This window comes from Lissotriton helveticus, chromosome 2_1 (genome assembly GCF_964261635.1).
Source record: "Lissotriton helveticus chromosome 2_1, aLisHel1.1, whole genome shotgun sequence".
Classification (NCBI taxonomy): Eukaryota; Metazoa; Chordata; class Amphibia; order Caudata; family Salamandridae; genus Lissotriton; species Lissotriton helveticus.
Window position 1 is genome coordinate 1341965736 of NC_136059.1, and position 17989 is coordinate 1341983724.

Here is a 17989-nt window from a genome sequence, read left to right on the forward strand (position 1 = left end):
CTTCCTCTTCCTGGAAAAGGTGTTAACTAAAAAGGGTAATCTCTTAAACACAGACAATGGTCCAGAGACTAGAGAAATACTAATCTCTCTGATCTAACATCCACTAGCAACAACATCCTTCTGCCTCCCACAAACATGAAAAATGTGAATGATCTTACTAAACATTACATACATTCTATGTCTGACATACTTGATATGATCACTCCCAATCAGCTAAAAAGAATTCAGAGCTTACACTCCTAACTCAGTTCAACGTCAGCCTTATTGAGTAAAGACATAACTTAAGGCTAGTGGAGAGATCATGGATTATCTCTCCCTCCATCACACACCTCAAGCACCTGAGGTCGACAATAAGCTCCTATGACAACACATCCAAAGTCATGAATCAGATACATTAGGGCTCAACTAGACAATGCCAAAAACAGATCCCCAAAAAATATTCATCATCATCAAATAACCAGCAGGTAGCCACTCTAAACAACTCTTGTTAATGCCGGATCCTTGCCTAGCAGCGAGGATTTCTCCTCTTATTTCATTTGAAAGACAAGGAGGATTGAATCATATCTGCATTGTGCCTCCCAGCTTCTGCTAACTCAGGCCCAGCCTAGTCCCATTATTGTACAGCACCATGCTATATCCCCTCCTTTCGGCTATACTATTAAAAACAATTCTACTTGGAGTGCCTTCAAAATCCTGGGTAAAGCAGCCTTATTCACAATATTAACAACAATAAAGCTCTCCAACCATGTCATTGATCCTCTGCCCGCCAAGTTAATCAAACAGCTCAGCCTTTCCATATTCCCTCTTTGGAGTGAGATTGTTAATGCACTTCACTCTCAGGGCATGTTTACCAACAGCCAAAAGATAGGACAGGACACCCTGAAACTGCTCTTACTCACTTTGTCGATGATGCCCTGAGAATGCTTGTCCAGAATTGCTTAATCTACTTGATCTCTCCTTTGCTTTCGATATGGTCAAACATGCTAATATGATTGACCTCCTTGAGAAGAGTATGGGGCTATCTGGTCCCATCCTAAACTGGTTTGCCTTGTTCCTTCATAAAAGAGCACAAAGAATCAAAGCCCGTCAAACCCTATCTGACTCCGTATCAGTCACGACTGGAGTACAGCAAGGATCCACGCTCTCACCTACCTGATTCAACTTGCTCATTGAACCTCTTACCAAACTTCTGAAGCTCTCAAACATTTATTACCATATGTGCTCCAACAATACACAATTGTATTTGAAAATCTCCTCACCCAAAGACATCAAACTGCTGTACTGCACCCTACTGAAAACCCAACAGTGGCTGACCAGCAACCACCTCATGCTTAACTCCCTTAAAACCAAATTTCTCCTGATTGCCCCTCAAAATCACTCTGACCCCATAGAAGGATGGCTCAAACAACTCATGGCTCTCAATTGCGCCCCACATGTGATTGATTCTACTAGATCACTAGGTATAACGCTGGCCAAATACCTGAGATTTGGCCAGCGTATCAGTGCCACCACCAGTGCCATTTGCAAGATCATATCAGTGCTACCACCAGGGAAGCCAACTACCAACTAAACTTACTGAGAAAAATAAAATCAAACTTATCTTGCCCCGGGCAATCCTTCAGCTAGCAGTCCAGTCCCTGGTCATCTACTGCTTAGATTATGGGAGCGTTACTCCTGCTGGCTTGCCTAAAGCAAAACTGGCTCCACTACAGGCCACATTGAACTCAGCTGCTAGGCTCATCACAGGATCCAAAAGATTTGACCACAAGATTCCTGACCTGAACCATCTACAATGGCTCCCGTTTGAAGTTAGAACCCAGTTGAAGATAGAGTGCATGACTTATAAGGCCATCCATCACAACATTCCTGTCTACCTGGCAAAGAAACTTGAATTATCCAGTGGCAGTCGCTACTCTAGAAGCTCCAACTCCCACCTGCTGAAGCCACAGAAGTTAAAAAAAAAATAAGACCTACAACCTCTCCTTCTCTTGTCTAGCCCCAAGAATATGAAATGCAGTCTCGCCAGAAACTAGGATAAATTCTTCCTCTACCTTCTTCAAAAAGGAAGCAAAAAAAAATGTGATTCATAGAATCCTACACTAAATATCTCAAGTCACCTCAGTTGGATCATTTTCATGTGGGCTCCTCTGGATCTTGGATCCACCTAGCTATTTTGGTATATTGAATCTGTGTTTGTATCTGCATTGCTCCCTGCATTTTCCCTCTTGCACTTTCTTGTCTGTATGACCAGACTACTACATATACAATGCTCAGATTCCCTGAAGCATTATGTTTGCGCTTTATAAACCTCTGCAAAAAAATAAATAGTAAACCATTTCTGAAAAATAGTACATTTTAGTAGCCCTCTGCGATACGGCAGAATATTTGGGTCATTTCAGATTCACCCTACTGCTAGTTATGATATTTCCAGCACCCTGCAGCAGGCACATTAACCTTATAAACTATCTGGCTCCTGAAAACAAAATAAACATCTCTAGAGTAGATACATTCTCACAGGTCTATATTTCACAACAGGCCACTGCTCATAAAAAGGCTGCATGCTGGAACAATGCCAGTAATACCGGACTTGAAATGACTTTTCCCTAGCCAATAGGCTAAAAAACAGCACTCTGACATATTAGAATCTGGAGATTTTCGGACTGGACATTAGGTAGGGAATAGTAGCAGGAATAGGAAATGCCATGAAAGTTGCTGGTTTAAGAACAAAATGACTAAACACAATGCACTTGTGTGCTGTCTTTTCACACAGCATATTCTTGCTTGAAATACCATATGTGAAAGTTGAGAAGAGAGTTCAGATAATGCCCATTGAATTCTTGGCCTTTCAGCTGTGCAAACTAGTGTTGGTACCATCTTTCACATTAGTTTCTGTCATAAAAACTGTGGTATCCCTCAGGGTTCCATCGTATCCCTGCTCTTATTCTATATACCGAACCACCATACCAACCGTGACTAAATCATTCAACCTCACCTGTTAGAACTTTGCAGCTGACACCCAAATCATTTAAAAAATGAATGGCGGAAAGACCTCTCCAATTTAAAAGTTCATGACTGCCTTCAGGGCATGTATACATGATTGATGATCAACCATCTAAAGGTCAATAATGCAAAGACCGAGATTATGATTTGCAGACAATGGCAAAAATACCAGGCTACGCCCCTATGGCCTACGGAACATGAGAACCCTTCAAGAATATCAAGATTAGTCAGAAACCTAGGAGCAAGCATTGATTCAGACTTCTAATTGATACCACGTGTTAACAGGTTAAAAAGAGCATCTTCTACACAATGAAAGTACTACATTGCATCTTCTCATACCTTGGATACCAACAAAAGCTGTAAGCCACTCACAACCTCGAAGCTCAACCATGTCAACTGTCTATAACATGGTGCTATCAAACAGACGAAGACACCGCACGAGAGACAGCTGAATCGCCGACAGACGGGAAACTAACCCCGTTGCATCGCGAGTCTCCCAACGTAGAAGTCCTGTATGCTGAAGACCTGTATCATATACCTAAGACAATCGAATTCTCCATAAACCACGAACCGTGCTGTCTAAAACAAAAAGAAAACCACCATTGGACAGAAAATACCCTCTATATTTTAACAGGGAACTGGTCCATTTTACTAATCGTGTATACATCACCCCCCATGAAAATATCTTGATAAATCGTAGAATACTCTAAAGACGGTCATCCACCTGCAGGGCCACAATACTAAATTTCTGAAATCCTACAGATAGGTGCATCATGATGGTACAGTCCTGATGAAGACACAGTCCTGATGAAGACACAGGTCACGTGTCGAAACGCGTTGACAGGAAACCATCTACACATTTTTTAATATTGTTTTTGATTAACTTTTCAGTTTTAATCATGTATGCATATGCAACATTACAATGATGTTTTATCAATTCTTATTATTGAACAAATGATGTTACCAAATGATTTTCTAGAACTATAAGATATTAAAATACACTTTATACTTCAAAGCAGTTGGATACTATTATTGAATACATTGTGTTTTGCTCACTGAATCACGCCAGTAACTAATGTGTATGCCTGGGTAGTTTAGTTCACACAAATTATTTACCCTGACCCAGGAGCTTGATCCATATCAGGGGGTCCTTGTTTTTTCACATAGTATAACATGGTGCACCCCATTCATCAAACTCAAAATACAACTTATTCAAAAGCTTCTTCTCTACCTTCATGCAAGAGAACACATGACTCCAGTCTTGCAATTACTCCACTAGAAGAGCAATGTTCAAGACACTATTGTCCAATGAGCCTCCCAGGGAAAATCATTGCTACACCTACAAGCTAAATTCAAGCAAAACAGACCAAACAGTACATAGCTCTCCTGGTTTTCACTATGAATGCCACCTTACCATAAGTAATCTATACGAAGCACTGCTTTCTCAGTACAAGCCACCAAAATTTGGAACTCACTACCAAACAGCATTCATACCATTCAGGATCCTATAGATTTTAGAAGACAGTTGAAAACATGGGCATTTCCAAGATACCTATATTGTCTGGCGATCCAGACAGCGACTCAATCCTTTTTAATCAATGGATCTCCTCAGCATTGGATCCCATTGCACCCCTGAAATTGCACATGTCAAAAATAGCCAAGTCGCCAGATCCTTGGTTCTCTCCTATCCTAAGAGCTGAGAAAAGTTGCTGTAAAAAACTTGGGCGCAGCTGGAGAACGTCTTAGGACCTGGAGGCAAAACAGTCATACAAGGCTGCTCTCAGAAACTTCTGTAAACTCTCTCGTAAGTCACTGAGAGCTCTTCTATGTGTGAATTGCGACTGCTGCCAATTCCGCTAGGGAGGTCTTGACATCGTTGAGTCTTTTATTTCCCCTGATGCTATTAAAAGCTCCATTATCCCCTGGCAGAATCTCTGTACGAGGCAATTAGACTTCTTTGATGAAAAGATCCAAAGACTATATTCCTCCTACCCGGGCACTGCTGACACAATTGACCCTTCGACAGGCCCATTGGTGCCACCTGTCTGTCATCAACCCGTCCTCTCTGAGTTCCGCATCATCTCATAAGACAACTCTTGAGGAGCTGCTAAAATGTAAATCTGGCTCCCTGAAGGACCTGTGCCCTCCTCAGTTTTGTAGTCTGTGTGCTCACCTGATAAATCCTTATCTTAATATGATCTGGAACACCTCCTTGAAATCTGGTATTGTACTTGCCATCTTAAAACAGGCATTTCTGCTGCCACTCTTAAAAAAAAAAGCCAATGCAAACCAGAGTGTGCTCAGCAACATTACGCCCATTTCTCTATTGCTGGCTCGTGCTAAGATCCTGAAGAAGTTGGTAAATTGCCAACTTTCTTCCTTTGAAGAGGCAAACGGTCTGCCGAATGACACTCAATCTGGTTTCCGTGGTCCTTATTGGAAGTATCAGAGATACTGTGGAAAGTGGTGCCTTGGCCAAGGTGGTTTTGTTAGACCTATCGGCAGCGTTCCGCACGGTGACCCATTCGACCTTGCTTAAAAGGCTAGGCCTACTTGGCTTCCAAGGCACTGTTTTGTCCTGGATTCAATCCTTTCTTGAAGAACGCTCCCAGCAGATGTTCCTACACCTTTCTTCTCCTCTCCCACATGTTTGATCTGTGGAGAGTCTAAAAGCTCCGCACTCAGCCAGCTGCTCTTCAACCTGTATCTAGCCCTCCTGGCCACCCTCGTTGAATCTTGGGGACTGAAGGTAGTCTCATATGCAGACGACACGGAATTGCTGGTCATATTGCGAGACCACTCAGATGCAGCCTTCCTCAATTTTAAAGACTGCCTGACATGGCATTGTCAAATGGCTAGATTCTATTTTTTAAACTGGATACAGACAAAACAGAGATTATTTTCTATTGGGGGTATTGGGCAGCCGCCGTCTTGCCTGCAGTCAGGAACGGCGCCATGATGTTTGGCCTGACGGGACGGTAGATCCACAGCAGATCCCATCCCGCCGAGAACACGTCTGTGTGCTGCCCTGCATGCATCAATACCGGGGCACTAACCTTTATGGTACACTGCACGATCCTTTAACCACTGGTGTGATGCCCCGCTTACGCTACTGCTTAACGCTGAAGCCATTATCGTCCCTATATGGTATTCAGGTGAACCTTTACTGAATTTTTATCCTCTTGCACCACCCACCCCCTTGTTTAGGAACCACATTCACTAAACGTGCCCATTCGATGCCACCAACCGATGGGGCCAGTCTTGAATAATATTTAGGTAAGTGGCTGCATCCCACGCAAACTGTGTCCAGCATTTACCTTCCCGTTTCCTGTTGCCCCGCTGCCATAGTACCCACAGGGATTTTTGGTGTGCTGCATTCTTTTTAACTATACACGTTTGTGGTGCATACATTGCCCCAGCTATTCCACTTGGAGCTAGCACCACATTGAATGGTAAAACTTATGGATACCGTTTGATATGCTGGCAATGAAACAATCCTATTTGGACCAGTCTGTTTATAAGTGACCGTTTGTTTTTATATCTATATTTTTACTTTTAGATTGGCTACCACACCTACGGACACCACACGTCACTGGTGCCCACAGACTGGTAATATCTAGGTTATCGCACCTCATTACCAGCCACTTAGCGTAGATTTCAACTTTCATTTTTTGTGGTCCTGAAGAATTGCCGCCTGATCCTCTTTGGGACAACGTAGGCAAGAAACATGTTGACCACATGAAGCTCAGAGCAACTGCCTATAACATCACTATAGACAGTCGCCATCACTTCTTTTAATCAGGGTGGGAGACAGGATTATTAAATGAGTTGCCCTGATCCTCCCTTTCCCTGTTTTAACTCACCTGGTCCTTTTTAGTAACCACAACACTACACATCTGCACTTTAGGGCCCCTCACACACACACACCATACGGCAAGGATAAAAGATCTCCGCTAAAGAGCCCCCACTGAGGGTGCCCTTCAGGTATTGCAGTGCCGACCCAACGAGGAGCATGCCCAATGATGAAGCATGACACCCAGCGGGCTGGGTGTGTGAGGGCACTAAATCCGAAAGGAGAAATTCCCCATCCTCCTTCTGGGTAAGCCAGTCTTATGCACTTAGTTCCTCACTCACTTTTTAGCCTCTTTAGGAACTGCATACTCCTTCCTTTGTTACTAGTATTAGGGCACGTATGCTGGACCTGTAAAAAGCCCTGTTGTCTCTCCTTATTGTTAACAGAGATTCATCAATGACATCTTGATCCTGTGGAAAGGAGATCGGACAACATGCGAAGACTTTTGCAAAAGGATTAATACTCTTAACCCATACCTTAAGTTTACAAGCACTATTTTCGAGTGTGAGATACCGTTCCTGGATCTGTTTATAAAAGTAGATGGTGGGCACATCATCACTACTCTTTATCGTACTCCTACAGACAAGAATAGCCTGCTACATTTCAGCAGTCACCACCCAAGAGCCCTGAAACAAAATCTTCTGTTTGGACAGTTCCTCTGTATCCGGAGGAACTGTAGCTCAATATCAGACTTCCAAAAGGAGTTCCAGGTTCTGACGCAACACCTACGCACCAGAGAGTGTCCCCAAAGCAATATAACTCTCTCCCACAAAAAAGCAAGGAACAACAACAGAGAAAGCTTACTAGAAACCAGACTGAAAGAACTAGCTGACTCTCTTACCTGTGTGACCACATTTACACCCGATTCCAACTGAATAAAGAACATCATTAAAAAGCACTGGGGTATCCTGAACACAGGTGATCTGCAGCTCCCAACCCCAAGGTTTGCTTTTAAATGGACAAGCAACCTTAAAGACATGTAGATACATACTAGACCAAAGGTACATACTTCTATTGTTCAAAGATCCCTGCGGGATATGCCACCAGTGAAGGGACACTATTCCTGCGGCTCATGCGCTGTGTGTCCATTCACCAAAATGACAAGAGTGATCACATTTGCTAATGGGTTCAGGTGGCAGCTTCATAAGCACACTAATTGCAACATGACTAACTGCATCTACATGTTAATGTGCCCATGCCATCTCCTTTATATAAGGATGACCACTAGACTCATAAAAACTCGGATCATAGAACACCGCAACAATTTTAGATGCCACAAGACTAATACTAAAATGACAACACACTTTGACCTCTTGCACCACCCACCAGATTCCTTCAGGTGGTATGTCCTAGAATCCCACCCTGGCATATACCAAGGGCGCCCTCTTCAGAATCGAACAAAGATGGGTGCTGCGGTTAGACTCGGATAAAGAAGGTCTCAACGAGGACATACCTTGGGCATCTCTCATGAGATGAGAATTCAACCACTAATGGGCCCTATACACCTTGTGTATTATTGCCACCACAGGAGGTTATGAGAAAGAATGCCATCAACAGATGCACTACCCTTCTGTGATAGGATTCAACTAGAGACCCCTTAGGACACCTAATTATGACCCAACCGTAAAGCAGACAACCAGCGAGCCCACTTCCTAGCCACAAACTCAATATTTGACATTCTTACTATGAGAACATAGTAGCATATGGTGTACAAATGGTGCTATGAGGCACTATAGAACAGATACACACCTTACTGAGGTATCACAGACTACTCACCATCATGACCGTGATACCTAACACACTGTGGCCATAAGCTCTTGACAGGGTTTTAGTCTTGCGATATACTTATGTTCTGTGAACTCTATACATGATTATTCAAACACCTTAGGTTACGCCAAGAATTTTGTTGCAGAATATCTAGTGCCGCACGATTTTGCCCACTTCGTTCTGTTTATATCACAACATGTACCACTAGCGAGACCTCTGACACTACGCCACCATTGCTTGGTGACACAACCATAGCCACCTTGGTATAACACCCAGCCAACCACGTACCTCTGATGTCATTCCCAAGATGGCGCCGAGTAAATCACTGGGTGAGCGCTCTAGGCAATTCAATTTTGTCTTTATTCGATCATTTTTCAATCATAAAAGACACATATAAGAACATCATATAAAACCAAGTGTGCCATACTTTATAGAATACAATTATTATTAAAAAAATTAATTTGTTATATTAACAAAATAAGTAAATTTACATTCATTGCAAAGCATAATTATGTCAGGAGGGAGCCACATAAAAAGAAGAAACAATATTCCCACATAGCAATCAGTGAAAAAAAAAAAACATCGAGAACAATCCTCTTCATTAATGCAACATGGAGCCTGCATTATCTTTCACACTACTCCTTCTAAGGGCCCATTACCAGCTCAAGGATTTTGCCATAGCTATGACTAGGTTCCCTTGTGTCTGTCTTTAAGATACCCAATGCTGTTTGGGATGATCTTGTACCAGTATTGCGGCAGATCGGCTTAATCCATTTATTACGGGGACCCTTATACACAGGGCACACAAACAATACATGGAGTATGGACTCATCCTGAGATGTACACACAGTGCATTTTGTATCGCCATCTCCCCATTTTGCTGTGAAGGTTTTCAAGGGAAGGGTACCCACTCTAAATTGGTGATACAGTTTCCTGGCACCAGGTCTCGTGATGACATCCCAATAGGCCTCCAACCTACATTCATACTTTTGATCTAAAAAGAGGCCGGTCAGGGATGCACTATCCATCAGTGACAGGGACTTAAGACAAACCATGTCCCAATAAAGAGATTTAAAATCATTTTTAGATGGGAACTGATTCCCTTCTGGGTCCTCCCACAAGTGCCTGAGACCATTGTCGACCAACATGCCTTTAATTTTGTTCAGCCAAGTAATGTTTGAAGACATATCAGCTTCTCTGATATGCTTAACGACTTTGGTATAAGGTACTAACTCAGGGGTTGCCCAAAGTCGTCTCCAATACACAAGGGGTCTAAAGCCCGCTGCCTCCTCAATAGAAATACAACCCAGATCTAAAAGTAGGGGTTTGAGGGGGGATGATTGGAGAAGGCCAGTCAAAGATCTCAGAAACGTGTTTTGGGCCAGGACTAAGGGTGCTAGGTTATCGAAGACCCAGAGTTGTGCACCAAAAATTATGGAGGCCCTGATTTTACCACTGTATATGGAAAGTGCTGGACCTACCGGTTTAGTATAGGACAGCCGGTACCCTTTTAAAAGGGCCCCTGCTAATTGATTATGCCTGAGGGCTAATATATCTATCTGAGGCTTCCAATTTATCCTCTTGCCCATCGTTACGCCCAGGTACATAAAGGTGTCAGTTTGCTCCAACGGTGCGTTATTCATAACAACGCTGCCTTTCACTTTTTTGTGTTTGTGCAGCTCCATGAACTTAGTCTTATCAACATTAACTATAAGCTTACGGTCATTACAAACTGACGGCTTCGTAACCAACTAATTCCTTTTGATGAAATGCTAGGAAATGAATCTTCCGTTTATAAACGGGAGATTCGTTCTCCATTCGGATTAGGCAGACACTTCGGATTTCATATACCTAACTCCTCAATAACTATTCGTGGTCATACCTGACCCCAAAATCTACCAGTGGCTATTTCGCGGCACATTTTGTGCAGTATATGTACATTTTAAGTGGATTTTACCGATCCAATATGGCGGTATCTGTTCATGTTCCCAATCACCCTGTAGTCCACTTTCGATGTTAATAGTTATAGGTATTTATTTCCGGTTACCCATCACGGCGCGTTTGTAGCGGTCGAACACAGACGCGGGACGATCTGAATGCTGCAAGTTTTCACAGCCGGTAAGCATGGACTCTGCTTCAACAAACACTCTTCTTGGGGTGCCATAGGCAAGTTTCAATTAGATAAACCTTGGCCGAGTATTTTTTGTAAATTAGGAAGCACACACCAATCACAGGCTATTCTTTAAATACCTGGATAGCCTGGGGGAGGTTGCTTTGAGTAAACCCCCTTTCTTCTCGTTTAAAAAAACAAACAATTCTCACGGATTTGTGCAGCCATTAATTCATGTTCTGAGGTCGTCCCTCTGATTTATGTTTGGCTCGTAACCTGTTCGGTGGCTACGATGCATTTGCACTCTCTCTGCTCTATTCTGTCTTTGTGGAAAGCCGCACGCAGTTAGGGGTCCCCTGTTTTCTTTAATTAAAATAAGACGGGCCTGCCTACTGACGGGCCTGTCTACCGACAGCGGCGCATGTACTTTGATACACGCACTTTACATAATCTTGAGCAATGCGCTTGTGTACCCTTGAAATGTTTGTGGTTTTTTGCCACTCGCATGTTTGCTACTCGACGAGGCTGTCACTGGTCAAGCTCTCAACAGGGAATACACACTGATGCGTGCAGTGCACTATTAGGATAACTGTAATCAGGGATTTCGAGCGTTATGCTCTGTCTAATTTTGAAATGTCTAACATGAGGTAATACATGGGCATCTGTTTTTTTACCTCCTCTAGCCAAATTATTGGGCGACCAGTTGGCCGAAGACTTAATGCCACTGTCCAAGATATTTTAAATTCTATCAGACGTAGTGTGTTCTCATCGCACTATTTTCAGTAAGTCTCAACTCTTGGGCTAAATTATATATTTACAACTGGCTCATGATAGTCTTACTAATTGTGTATGTTCTATGTCTTAGCTTTCTAAAGTATCCATGGACGACCATAAATAATGATTGGTCCTCATCAACTTTTATACTGGTGATGTTGCCTGTTTTTTAATCACTTTGGTGGCTGGTTGCTCTAAGTCACTTCAGGGTTCTCTGGTGTTGGTCTATAGCTATATTTCTTTGACTCCTCACAAGGTGTCTCTTCTTTTCTTTTTTGACTTTAAAGCCTCTTCTTTAGAAGAAGCCTTAATGAACTAAAAGTCTGTATGAATTTAGTAATATATTTAAATTGATTTCCTATTGTACAGATACACAACGCTCAAGCAATTTTCTGTCCTGAAGATGACCGCATAATCAATCAGCGGTCGAAACGCCGTTGACACTTCTTTGTGGCCCAAGTTCATTAAGGACACTATATTTATGTCTATGATGTTCCTTTATTCTACCATGTAATGGTTTTGTTTGCCACATGTCTGGTTTTTGTCATATGTTTTTCCGATGTACACCAGCATTGTTTGTCTTGAGCTTAATTGTTTTTAGAATGTTTTTTGTATTATATATAATAAATAATATCTTTTTTGATACTTGCAATATTGTTTTCAGGGCTTCTTCAATCATTTTACTATTGTATTTTTCCATTTCTTCATTTTCTTCTTAGATAGACCACGCATAGGTTTAGGTGTGTTTTTCTCTCCCTGAACCTATTGTTTGATGTAATAACTGATTGTCCCGGGTTCGGGTTTTTGGACAGCCCCTATGGTTGTTAATGTATCAGGACCTATGTTAGGCCAGTAGTATAGGACAAAATCATGTCAGAATTTTATCAGTCATGGGAACACAATATCCTGCTTGCCCAGTGTAAACTTAGTTTTAAACTTCCCATCCCCGCCCGCCAATAAAGGAATACCTTTGGGTGGATGAGGAATTTTATTTAATAGTATATAACACCCCAAAACAAAATTCTTCAAAGAGCTCCCTGGAACATGGTTGAGCTCACCCTGGTCTTTATGAGTCAGGGTGGACCCGATGATGAAGAATGCGACTACTTGAGTGGGTGAGGGTGGTATTATAAAAAAGGTTTTTCTTTTTCCTGCCACAGAGTGTGGTGGAGCGGAGGGGTAACTTATTTCCTTTCTTACCATTACTGCCACCCTTAAGAGAAGGATACTACACAGGTTGTTGTATATTTTGCAGGGAGCACGTATCCCCTTACCTTTCGGACATGAAAGGACCTCTCCAACCTCCCGGGTCCAGGAGTTCTTCTGATCTCATGCACCTCGCAGTTCCAAGTAATCCATCTACATATCACCTTGCCACCAAGTCTCTCGGGCGTTTTCTTCAAATATCGGCACATTTGCGTATTGTAACTGATTTTTAGCTAAATTGAGGTTTACTTCATTGCTTTTGTGGGTGTGTGGCCTAGGGGCGCAGTATGGGTTCAGGGCCTCTATCCGACGCGTGCAATTAGTTTAGCATTCTGCCCTGTATATCAAAAATAAGAAAAATAAAAAGTGTTTTTAGTATTAGTAGCATTATTTGATCGATTTGTTTAATAATTATGCTTTTTGTGAAAGAGCACTCAACTCTAACCAGCAGGACATACTAAATTGCAGTGAAATATATGTGATAATTTAGACTTACTCTAACAGGGAGAAAAGTACCGAAGAGCTAAGAAAAAGCTGGGGTCCAAGAAAAAGGCTCTGCTGGGTTAATTTACGCAGGATAATAGGTAGAGTGAAATGTGGCAAGTTTAACATTTACCAGCTGCCAAACTCTGCTCTGTGTAAATCTAACAGCCATTATTACATGGAGTGCTTCATTTCAACACTAGCAACATGGGCACTCGCTTTTGAATGAAAACTCGCAAACGCCAATGCCTTGCGATTAAGCCAGTTATTAAATAACAATATGTTTCAAAATAAGAGGAAAAACAACAAATGTACTCTCGGTTGAAGATGCAATTCTTGCCGTTTGGATCCTACAAAAAGATACATGCACCAGCTATTTTAGACAAGCGTGTTTGTCTGAACGGCAGATGTGCATTAAACTCGAGACGTGCCTTGACAACACCAAGAAAACAAAACCTACAGTTTCTAAAGCATAATGTAGATCCAAATCAGAAAGACAACAGTTAATATTTGGCATGGAGTCTACATTTATTTACAACTTTATATCCTTCCTACTCATCAAAAATTAGGTTTAAATTCTCAACACATCTGCAATCGGATGTAAATATCCTACTTGTAGTTATCAACTGTAAGTGTGCTTGTTTGTTAATTAGGTTATGAAGTAAGTTAGTTGGCATTTTAGGTTATACATTTATGCCAGGGGTGATACAACTTTAGAAAGAGGAAAGAAGTTAGATTTTTTTTATTCATTTAAAAACGAAGTTGCACACGTACAGACATATGAAAATATTAAACAAATGTTAACCCAATGGTGAAACCTCTGGAGACCATTATGCTTTTCGTGGCATTTCAGGCAGATACACAAACATTCTGGGACAATTAACTGGCTTGCTACTACTACTTATGATTGCTTTTAGAGTTTTCTTAAAATATTAGTTCTACCTTAGCAGTTTTATTTTTTCTGGCAGCTGGTGCTTTAAGGGAAGAACTAGTCTCTGCAGCAAAAAAAGAGAGTTAAAGAAACAGATCTGTAATCTATAATAAATGATTATAGCAGTGCTTCACAACGAGGGACTAACAACTGAACTGCACTAAACAATAGCTTTTCATTGTGTACCGAGATTTAAAAAATCATATGGTGAAATAAATATAAAAAGTGAAAAATGGATATGAAGGAAACTTATGTTTTTGGAGTTTAGGAGCAGTGGTTATTTGAAATTTCCGGATTTGTGAGTACCCATACTACCATGTGATTCAAAGGGCAATTGTAAAATGTCTTCTTTCTTATACACTGGCTTACATTCTGAAGGCATAAATGTAGAAAAATCCAATTGTTAATCACAAATGTTCTACTATTCTGTGTTCCCACATGTCTCTGGTTAGAAATGGTACCCAGCATGTGCCACTAGGCCTATCACCTGCAACATAATACACCCCAAAATGCGACCTGGAAACATATTTTACCCATGCTTTTTGTTTTTACAACATAGATGGTTTTGGATTTTGGGTACTCGCTTAGCTGACACCCTGGAACATCCACACATTTCTCAAAACTAAATACCTGTGGTTGTCCAGGATAGTGTGACATCTTTGGTTATAAAAAGGTTTTTTCCAAAGATGCCCTTGCAAACCCCAGACTTAGGCAAAAAACAAATTTTCCTCACATTTCTGTAATGGAATATTCAGGAATCTGCAGAGAGCAACATATTTCCTACACTCAAGTCACAATAAAAATGGTACCTCACTTCTATGGGTGGGCCTAGCCACAGGAAATGATCAAAATGCAAGATGGACATACCAACATTGTCCACTTAAAACAAACCCTTTTTTTAGCAATTTGGTTAGATGTGAATTTTGAGCCCTAGCTCAGCCGTCACCTAGAGAAACCTATCAAACCTGCAAACTAGACACCCAGGAGACTCCATGGTAGCATGACTTGCATGGCTCTCATCAGGTTTTTTCCCCAGAACCCCTTGCAAACCTCAAAAATTGGCTAAAACACATCCTCCTCATTTCAGTGAAAGAAAGTTCTGGAATCTGTGGAGAGTTGCAGATTTTATGACAAATAGGAGGCTAGCATTATGCATGACATTTTTTTTACTCTTTCCTATTATTACGGCTAGGCTCACCCACATTTATTGTGGGACTTGGGGTGTTGTACAGCATTTTAGGACCCTAGTGTAATGTTCCTGATTCATTCCCTTATATAGGTATAAATCACTATGTCCTTATATAGGCATAGAAATCATAACCATATTTAGACATAGCTCATGCAGTCCAAATACGGCATGGCTACTTCCACTAGTTCTGAAAATCCACAACGATTTCTTGGAAAACTCGGCTTCAGCAGTTAGGGACTTCCCCTTGCTTGAACATTGATTTGTCCAAGAACTCATGGAGTTTTCTAAGAACTGAGACTCTTTAATGACGTTATTATGTCGACCTTTACGTCAAACTCAGCACCTTCAAGGTATAAATATGCCCACACTTGCCCAAGCAAACACACAGTGGTTTGAACAGTTCGACTATCTACTTGCCCGACACATCTCGCTACAGCAAGTGCCGAAGGAAGCCGACCCTCCAGCAGACTCACTGGGAGAAACGCTGTCTTTTCTCCTGCCGAGAAATCCAGCTCCAGTGTTTCCAAGCTCCCCTTGCAGGGTGTTGGGAAATGGAGTCCTGAGACTGACCTCCTTCATTCTAAACCAAGGTACGGAGCTGATTAGACCCTACGAGAAATCTTGGATAGATTCTTGGCAAACAATACTAAACTCATGCTACACCACACTTACTTCTTCCCTCGAACTAGGCTTAGGTTAGGTACATCGGGGTAGGCGTATTTTAGAAGCACCGGTTGAGTACTTTTAGTCTTTATTTATTTATGTATGTATTTTATGGCTTAGAAACCATACCATGCTTTTACAGTATTATTTTATAATACTCTTCTTGCTGTACGCATTATACTTTACAGCCAGTATTGCGATTGTATCAGTTCATTTATTCTGCATGAGAAAGAAGACTGTTCAATAAATACATTTTTATTGAAAACACCCGTCTCTCTATTTCTCTGCAACTCTGGTGAAACGAAGCATGTACAAATGACGGAGAAAAATATCTATCTATTGTTTCCACAACTCTGAAGATCAGTTTTATCTTGGGGAAACAAAGTTGTCATGTTTATGCGGTTGTCAGACACTAATCCCTTCTTGTGAACTCGAGAAAGTTTCTAGTGACCTCTGAGCTAGCTGGCACTCACAATTAAGTCTAATATATTCGATAGAGACCTAGTAGACATAAGTCCTACGTCACATCTATAGGATATATTATTCCAATGCGCAGAGCCTATTGGGAATATAGGAACTTCACTACAGGGGAACTCGGTGGTAGAAAATGTTGATTCTTAAATTAAAACAAGGAGGTTAGCATTATGCATTAACTGTTATTCACTCTTCCTAGCAGCTAAACTTCAGTTTTTCTGGAATCAGAACTTTAGACCTACATCACAATAAATAGAACTCTCAAGTCCTCTTAAATCCCTCTGCCCATCATTGTCTTCCTCTTTTGTTTGCTGCTTCTGAGCAGATGAAAATATAGCATTCAATATATATTGCAGTTTTAGGATCAGGATGTATTTTATTAATTACATGATCATAATGTGTATAAACTGTCAACATATTTCATATAGGATGGTTTAATTAAACCCTATATTTATGGGTGTAGTTTAGTTATCTAGATTACATTTTATAGCCAAAAGTATTTTTAGAAAAGGAATTCTCAAATATTGTAGGAAGGTAGGATCCTTCTGCATGGTTACCAGGCGCGGTGCGTCCATTGGGGCGTGGGGGCGTAGCCACCCCGCCCGCCCGCAGCCACCCGCAGCTCCCTCCGCGACGGCATTAAGTAAACTGAATCAGGCAGGCGGGACTCGGGAGAACTGACATTCCAATCATCATGTCAGTCAGCATGACATCACATCGCCCACCCCCTTCAGGATGGGCGGGATGGCGTCATGTTGACTGACATGATGATGTCATGTCACCAGGGCAAGCAACACAAGTGCGCATGAGTGGACGGAGGGTGAATTTTTTACCCCTGCCCACTCATGCGCACTTGCGTTTGTACTTTTTTGCGCATGCCCATTAGGAGCCCTTTGGGCTCCTAATGGGCGTGCTCTGGGTGAAGAGAAACCTGTGCCCCAAGCGCCAGGATTGGCTGCGAGGGGCTGCCATTCCCCATACGTGCGTGATGTGAGGCGCCAAGGGGTCGGTGAGCAGAGATGGCGCGGACCGGTCCGGCTATAGGTAAGGTTCTTTTACTTCATATTATTTCATTCGATCCCCGGAACCCGATCCCCTGCGCGACAATCCCCGCCCCCCCCCCCTCCCGCGACTGGGTGCTTTGGTATAGAGGTCGTGACTGTGCTACATGTCGTTTTGCTGAGTTAATCTTTCACATTTTAGTGTGTGCACCGTTTACTGTATGTGGGGATCTATATTACATTTTACATTCGGCTTTTAGTGGATTGTCTAGAAAAATTATTTAAAAACACTACTGATGTGCGTTGAGTATTTACGCCGCACCACTTTCAAATGTCACCAGCCGCCCCTGATGGTTACCCCCACTGATTGCCTGGTATTAATATGTTTTCCTTACTAGTCTAACTGATATCCTTCTAATAAGGACCCCAGTCTCCGTGCTTCTTCACTAAACTGGGCACAGTGTCAAGACTGATTTGCATATAGCTGGGTTCAAACTGGAATGGCATGGGGAGCAAAAAAACGATAGATTTTGGCCCA

At 41.9% G+C, this 17989-nt stretch overlaps 1 protein-coding gene across 5 annotated transcripts in view; it reads right to left on the reverse strand.

Moving 5' to 3' along the window:
- The window catches only part of AFF1 (ALF transcription elongation factor 1), a 1572806-nt gene that overhangs the window by 921258 nt on the left and 633559 nt on the right, over positions 1-17989 (reverse strand). For 2 of the 5 annotated variants that reach the window (XM_078676276.1, XM_078676274.1), the window contains one exon: positions 12779-13047. The exons of the other annotated variants lie outside the window; for them this stretch is intronic. The gene's annotated coding sequence lies outside the window, so the exon portion shown is untranslated. The remainder of the gene's footprint in view (positions 1-12778; positions 13048-17989) is intronic. 5 annotated transcript variants of the gene reach the window in all.